Raw genomic sequence first — 8,274 nt, 5'->3', positions numbered from 1 at the left:
TTTTCTGCCATATGAGGCCTCCTCTGAGGTAGAGAAGGTTGCACAGTGTTGATAATTTGTCTAAACGAGCCCCATTGATGAACATTTGAGTAGATGCCAAGTTTTTTTTTTTCATTTGCATTCTTTCTTATTGAGATATAGTCAGTTTACCATGTTGTGTCAATTTCTGGTGTACAGCATAATGCTTCAGTCATACATGAATATATATATATTTGTTTTCATCTTCTTTTTCACCATAAGTTACAACAAGATATTGAGTATAGTTCCCTGTGCTATATACAACATGAACTTGTTGTTTATCTATTTTATATATAGTAATTAGTATCTGCAAACCTCAAACTCCCAATTTATCCCTTCCCACCCCTTCCCATCCTGGTAACCGTAAATTTGTTTTCTATGCCTGTGAGTCTGTTTCTGTTTTGTAAATAAGTTCGTTTGTCTTTTTTTTTTTTTAATTCCACTTATAATAGAAGGAAAAGCTGGCTGAAGCACAGAACAGGGTCCAGAGCCATGATAGAGGGAATCTGGTGCAGCACCAACAGCGTCCGCAGCACCAGCCTCCAGATTCATCCTAATACTTGAGGGTTCTGGGTCTTTCTCAACAGCACTGGATGGACAGGAGCAGGGGTGACAGGATCAATAGTCTGGGAGCCTGAAGGAGGAGATAAGTTGGAGCTCTGGAGTGAGTAGGAGAGGACAGCATCCGGGGACCAAAAGAGCCAGATGTCACAGTTTGGCAGGACTGAGGGCCTTGATTCTACTCTAGCGTCACAATTTCTGCTTTGTACATGCATGAGTCACCCACATAGCGGTGCACACTCAGACACATGGGGTACGGAACACAGGTGTGTGCAGACTGTATAATTATATACACATGGATACTTGTGCAGAAACACATCCTTAGACAGTCACACTTGCTTACACACACATATTCCTGAGTTCACACCTAAAGCACAGCCAACCAAGCCTTTTTTTTCCCCCTCCTGGCTCTCAGGGGAGGGAGAGGTGGGCAGGCTGCAGATCCAGGCCGGGTGCAGCTGGCCACTGAAGGGTGACCTTTGGCTGGAATTGCTCAACTCACACAGTCCCCGAGCCCAGGCTTGTGGAGCTCCGATAAAAGCGTCTGGAAGCTCAGCTTCTGACCCCTTGCTAGTTCATGTCCCCCAAGGTTCCACTCCCACCTTTGACTCAGGCCTTTGTCCCTCTAGGTCCAGGGACTCCCTGCCCTCATTGTACAGATGAGGACCTGCAGTCATGGAAGGAATGGGATGGGGCTCTGACATGCAGCCTCAGCCTGGCATGCAGCCAGCTTCCCTCCCACTTGGCAGGAGGCAGCAGGAGCACTGCCAGTGGGAAGCAAAGGCGTCAGGGCAGAGTCAGAGTGACCCCAGCTCTGAGGGGGTTCCCAGTCTGGTGGAGTCACAGGTATTTCAAAAGCTTGGTCAGCGCTGGGCTGGAAGGAAGCAGAGGACCGTGGAAGCCCAGAGGAGGCACCTAAGAGCCTGGAGGGGGTGGGATCAGGGAAGGCTTTCTGGAGGAGTCAGAATTTCAAATGACTCCTGAAAGACCAAGAGGAATAGGATTTGGGTAAAAGGCGTTTCAGGCAGAGGAACGAGCTTGTGGGAGATGCTGGTGCTGGGGGAAGCGCTGTGCCCTAGGGAACTGGCAAAGGATCAGCAAGGCTGGAGGAGGGTAGGGAGTAGCTGGCAAGGAGGTAGGGGCTATGTTGTGAAGGGCGGTAAGCCAGCCAACGGGCTAGAGGCATCCAGAGAGCAAAGAGAATCCAGTGGGCAGGTTTTATCAGGGGACTGATTGTGTCAGACCTGCGCTGGGGAGGCCTTCTGGCTCTGAAGTTCAGGGTGAATCTGGGGGTGGCTTAAGACTGATTTGGGTGAACATAGGGCAACTAATTAGTGGGGCTGGTGGAGGTTTTGCAGGCTAACAGGCAAATGGAGGACTTTTGTAGGTACTTATATAACAAGAGAAGAAAGAAATGTCCACAAAATTATAATTGACAAAATTCAAAGTAAATAATTGAGGGTAGTTTTTTTGTATTACAGGTCTACTACTGAGAAGCACAGAATTTTGGAAGGATGACTTTTCACCTAACTGGGGCTCAGTCAGCATTCAGATCTGTGACTATCACCTTAGATGGGGAAAAAGGGGATCTTTGCATTTGTAATTAAACTAAGGGTCCTCAGATAAGGAGATTATCCTGGGTTATCAGGATAGGCTCTAAATGAAGTCACCTGAATCCTTGTAAGATAGGCAGAGAGTGACTTTACTGGATCCAGAAAGCAGAAGGCAATGTGACAATGGAAACAGAGAAAGAGATTTAAAGATGCTACTCCACTGGCTTTGAGGATGGAGAAAGGGTCCATGTGCCAAGGAATACGTGGAGCTCTAGAAGCTGGAAAAGGCAAGGAAACATATTTTCCTCTAGGGCCTTGTAAAACTGACAGTGCAACTGACCTCAGATATCGGGCCTCAGAAATGAGAAAGAATAAATGTCTGTAGTTTCAAGTGGCCAAGGTTGTGGTCATTTGTCATGGCAGGTTCAGAACATGAATTCAGCATCTGATAGACTTTTCTTAATTTAATCAACTTTTAATTTTAGAATAGTTCTGGATTTACAGAAAAGTTACAAAGAGTAGAGTTATCCTCTACCCCTTACCCAGTCTCCTCTATTGTTGACATCTCTCTTTACTCTGGTACATTTGGCAAGATTGGTACATTACCATTAAATAAACTCCACAACTTATTCCAAGTTCACTAGGTTATCCTAATGACCCTTATCTGTTCTTGGATCCCATCCAAGATGAAACATTACATTTAGTTGTCATGTGTTCTTCGCGTCCTCTGCTCTGGAATAGTTTCTCAGTCCTTGTTTCCGGACGACTTTTAGTTTTGAGGGGTACAGAACAAGTGTACCAGAGACGGTCACTAATATAGATTTACGTGGTGTTCTTCTCTTGGTTAGACTGGGGCTGTGGGGTTTGGGGAGGAAGACCATGGAAGAGAAGTGTCCTTATCATCACACCTTATCAAGGGTACCTACCATCAATGTGGCTTATCACTGCGATGTTGTCCTGTATCACCTGGCTCAGGCGGTGTTTGCCAGGTTTTCTACAGTGGAGTTACTCCCTGTTGCACCCCTGGCCCCAACTCTACACAGTCTCTTCACGGAAGCAAGCTGCTAGGCTTACCCCAACTCAAGTGAGAGGGTGCGCTCTGCCTCCTAGAGGGGACAGTGTCTATGAGGGTTCCTTGGGGTGCTTTTGGAAGGGACGCTGTTTCTTCTACCCTGTTCGTTCGTTATTCAATCATCTATTTTTTTTTTATCAGTAGGTATTTATGGACGTTTATACTTTGGATTATAATCCAAACAGTATGTTATTTGTGTTATTGATCACATTGTTCCAGTCATGGCTCAAGGGAGCGTTTGCAGGTTGGCTCCTGTGCTCCTTTGAGATGCTCCTATCATTGTTTGCTTTGAGCACTCCCTGACTTCTAGCACTGCAAGGTGTCTCAGACTCACGTATTTACCCTGGCCTGGCCTATAGTCAGTTCTTTCTCCAAGTTTCACTGGAACCCATTCAGTAGACAATGTATTGAAAACCAAGACCTGGGCTGTATGCCTGCTACTTGCTACTGGTGTGACTTTTCTTTTAGGTTCGCTCAGAAGACAGAGCTAGGAAATGCAAGTGTATATACTAAACCATATTTATAATTTTTCAGTTTCCAGTCAATACACTATTTTTCAAAGTGACTTAGGTCAGTCCTCTTCCCCGACTCAGTTCAGTGAGATTTTGTCATACATTTGTAATATACTTGTGATTCTTTTGTCACAGTCTGTATTCCATCCTGGGGTCCCTTGACGTCTTGGATGTTTTTTAAATTTTAATTTCTATACATTAACATTCATTCCTTGTGGATTTTGACGAATGCATAGCATCATATCTACACCCTACAACACCACGCAGATTTGTTCTACCACCCTAAAGAATTCCCCTGCTTCCCCTAGTCAAAGGCTCTTATTCCTTAAATCCCTGACATCAGCTAACATGTTTTCCATTCCCATATTTATCCTTTCCTGGAAAATCATATGAATGGAATAAAATACAGTATAGCCCTTTTTATGACTTTTTTCACTCAAAGATGCATTTATGATTCATCCATGATGTTGTGTGAATAGCTCATTTCTCATAATGCCTGAGCAGTGTTCCATTGTTTGGATGTAGCATGGTATGTTTCTCTAGTCACCTACTGAAAAACATCTTAGTTGCTTCCTGTTACTGGTGATTAGGAATAAGGCTGCTATAGACCTTGATGTGCAGGTTTGGTGTGGACTTATTTTCAGATCAGTTGGGTGTATACCTAGCAGCATGATTGTTGTGTTGTATAGCAAGCCTATATTTAACTTTATAAGAAACTGCCAAAAAGTCTTCCAAAATGTTGTGCCATTTTGAATAAATTATAATTACTCTATTTTGAAGAATTTAAAAAAAAATTTTTTTGGGGGGGGTTAGGAGGAAAGGTAATTAGGTTTATTTATTTGTTTGTTTGTTTGTTTAATGGGAAGTACTGGGGATTGAACCCAGGACCTTGCCATGCTAAGCACACTCTACCACTGAGCTATACCCTCTCCCAGAGTTACTTTAAATTTCACATCTTAAATACAACTTTTCTGTTCTGTCCTTTGTTTCCCAAGCTGGTAGTCACTTTAAGACAAATGGCTCTGGCTTTATAGTCAGATCTGAGATCAAAGCCTAGCTCCCAAAACTTAAAAATGACTTTAAATCTGTATGCCTTTGGACAAGTTAGTTAACCTTTCTGTGTCTCATATTGGGATTAATTCTTCATGTATGCATGATGTACCAGGGTGAGTTCTCCAGGAAGTAGATTCTGAGATGATATTTAGCCTACGAGATGTTTGTCAAGAAGAGCCATAGGGGTCAACACCTGTAAGAGGAAGGAAGGCAGTGGAGCTGGGCACAGGGAGAAGTTGAACTGAAATATCCCATCAGAGTTGTCCTGATTTGAGCTGAAGAGGCTGAGCCTTACTTCCTGCCTGGATCTGTCTTGGCATCAGTTGCCCCTGTGGAGGCAGCTCTGCAGTTGGGGCCACGCGTCCTTCCTCGAAGTTGCATCTGGGTGGTGCTTCCTCGTGTCCACGTCACAAGGCAGAGTGGAAAGAGCCCTAGATGAGAGCTGAGACCAGTCCTGTGTTGGCCACTTTCCAGCTGTGTGACTTCAGGCAAGTCCCTCCCTTCACAGAGCCTCTCATCTACCTGGATATAAGGCGCTAAGGCAATGGCCCCAACCCATCCATGTACAGTGCTTTGCAGTCCACCCAGTGATTCTGTGCTGCTCACCCCACAAGCACCTTACAACGCCAACAGTGGGTCAGCACCACAGGTCCTAGGACGGTGCTGCTCCTGTGTGGTCTGAGGGCCAGCCTGCAGCCACGCACTGCTTGTCTCTGGTTCCTGACCAAGTAAGTACAGAGTTTGAGAGTAACTGCTCAGAAATGTTAGAGCCACGTGGCAGAATAATTTTATGTCTGTTCAAACTACTAATAAAAAATTTGATTTTGCACAATGTTTGTCATTGTTTTCTCATTTTATTTCTCTAAAATATTCTATTTTACAAATGGATAAGTCTCTGATGGATCAGAACAAAAAATACAAACCTGGTCCTGTACCACAGACATTTGGAGAAATGCTGGTCTAGGACATCCCCAGTGCAGGCTTTCTGAGAGTTCCTTAGTCAGGGGAGGCAAACTTTGATCCTTAGTCATTGACGTTTTGTTGATAGGGCCAAAATTTGTTGCTGTTTTTTGTTCTTTTCAGGGCTTCTTTGAAAGGGGCTGCTGTTCGTCCTGCCAACTATTTGTACTCTCAGTAAGGATGGACATTCAGGGCACCAGTACAACTGGTTGAAAAGGGAAATATTCAGATCAGTCCTCTAGCAGGGAGTAAGGGAAGAGGTAGAATATAAGAAAAGACCAAATCTAGTCTGTGATAGACACAAACTCTTACAGGTGTTTTTTTAAAATTCTTATTTTTATTGATGTATAGTAGATTTACAATGTTAGTTTCATGTGTACAGCAAAGTGGTTCAGTTATACGTATACATAAATAAGTCCATTTTTTAGATGATTTTTCGTTACAGCCCATTACAAGAAATTGAATATTTTCCTGTTCTACACACTAGGTCCTTGTCATTTATCTATCTCATAGGTCTTTTGAAACCATTTCCTAGCACTTATAAGGAGAAGGGGTGAGGAAGAACTATAATTTATCCAACACTTATTTATTGATGATCCACTTACAGGTGAAGAAACCGAGACTCAGTGTGGGGCTGTGAACTGCATGGGGTTCCACATGCAGCAGGTGGGTGGCGCTGTGTGCCTGGCTGGCTTTAATGCCCCTGCCAGTTCCAAGTACCATTCTACCCAGTTTGAGACCAGACCAGGCAGGTGAGAGCAGCATGTGATAGCTGCCCGGGCAGGGGAACTTCATATTGGGACCAGGATTCCAGAGAGGACTCTAAACTCTCGGACATGAACAATTTTTATTATGAAACGCTCACTGTGTGTGTCACAGCGATAATATGTGTGAAGCATCCACCTGGACCCTAGTACGCGGTAGGTTCTCAGCAAGTGGTTCAGGGATCTGACTCTGCCCTTCCCTGGGGTCACTAAGACAGACACCCAGGTCAGCCCAAGGCATCCGCTGTCCCTGTGACCCACCCATTGCCCACTCCAGCTCAAGCACCTCCCAGGGCTCCTCCCTACTTGACTCCTTCACTGGACATTAGTTCCCCCAGACAGAGGCCAAGCATTGTCAGGGACCCGTCTGCCTTGTGCCTCCTCTATCTCAGTAGAAGTGTGCTGCACAGAGGTGTAAACCTCAGCCCCCTGTTCCCTAAACCTCACCTTGACCCTGACCCTCGGCAGTAAGCTCACCGGCTGTGCTCTGCCCTCTCCTCCTCTCTGCCTTTGCTGGCTCAGCAGCTCCCATCCTCCCACCTCTGCTCCTCCTGAACCTAGCAAAGTCCAGTACCCCTGAGACGCGGAGCCCGGGTCCTGTGCCTCTGGCAGTGCTGTGCTGGCTGACCCTGTTCCACCCGCCATCATCAGGCAGTGCCAGACAGGCTGGGCCCCAGGCCCTTTGTCCCCTGTGGGCGGTGATGGCTTAGAACTTCTCCCAGGTCAAAGGGCAGCCTGATTTCCGGAGGAGACTCCAGCTCTCCCATCCCTGAGGGCCTCTGACCTTCTCCACCAGGCCTGGCTGGTCCTGTGGTCCTCAGGCTGCCTGAGCCTGCGCGTGTCAGGAGAGAGATCTCCCCACACAGGGCAAGGCCCCCTCAGGCCGCCTGGGAGCCCTGAGGGGTGGCAGGTGGCAGGTGCTGTGTACTACCTACTGAACCCTTGCCAGTGCAGCTCCTGGCTCGCTGTATCAATGGGGAGGCCACTGCTTAACAAACTCCCCCAATCTCAGCATGTAACACAGTAAACGGATGTTTTTGTTCACACAAAGTCCAGCGAGGACATTCCTATCTGGGTAACTGTCTAGGCAGCCCTCCTCTGAGATCAGGCTCCCTGCTCCCATCTTGTGTGGCTGATGTTTTCAACATGGGGTTTCCAAGGATGCTATGAACGAGGGGCAGTCCCCTTCCCTCTGGCCACTCAAGTCTCTCCCCATCTCCCCATCTCCTCTCCTGGAGCCCAAAGTCTGATGGTCACCTTGCCCTCCACCCCAGCCAAGCCAGGGGTCAAGGCCATCATTCCCACCTCTGACCTTTGCTCAAACCTTTATCCCATCCACGTGGGGACCTGCTTTATGACCAGCTCAGCCTCTGTCCTCCAGGCAGGCTGCCTTGTGCAGCATCCCCAGCGCTGGGGTTGCCCAAGGCAGCCTCTGAGGGCTCATCCACTGTTGCTGTGGAAACTGCCTCCTAGAGGCCCCCAGTCATCTTGCTTCCTGGTATCACACCCTGGTAGGGAGTGTGGACTAAATTGAGTGTCTCACATTGAACCGATTGAATATGACAGAATTGATGGCAAGTGATTCAAGTTAGGTTGTAAAAATCACCGTGGCTTCTCTCTCTGTGTCTCTGTCTCTCTCTTTCTGTCTTTGTATCTGTCTCTGTCCCTTTCTCTTAACCTGGGAGAAACAGTATCATTGGCAATTAGCAGCCCTATGGAGAGGCCCACATGTTAGGCACCCAGGTCTCTGTTAACAGCCGTGTGGGTCACCTGGGAGTGGA

This window comes from Camelus ferus, chromosome 10 (genome assembly GCF_009834535.1).
Source record: "Camelus ferus isolate YT-003-E chromosome 10, BCGSAC_Cfer_1.0, whole genome shotgun sequence".
Taxonomy (NCBI): domain Eukaryota; kingdom Metazoa; phylum Chordata; class Mammalia; order Artiodactyla; family Camelidae; genus Camelus; species Camelus ferus.
The sequence above is the reverse complement of the archived record's forward strand: the minus strand, read 5'-3'. Positions refer to the sequence as shown.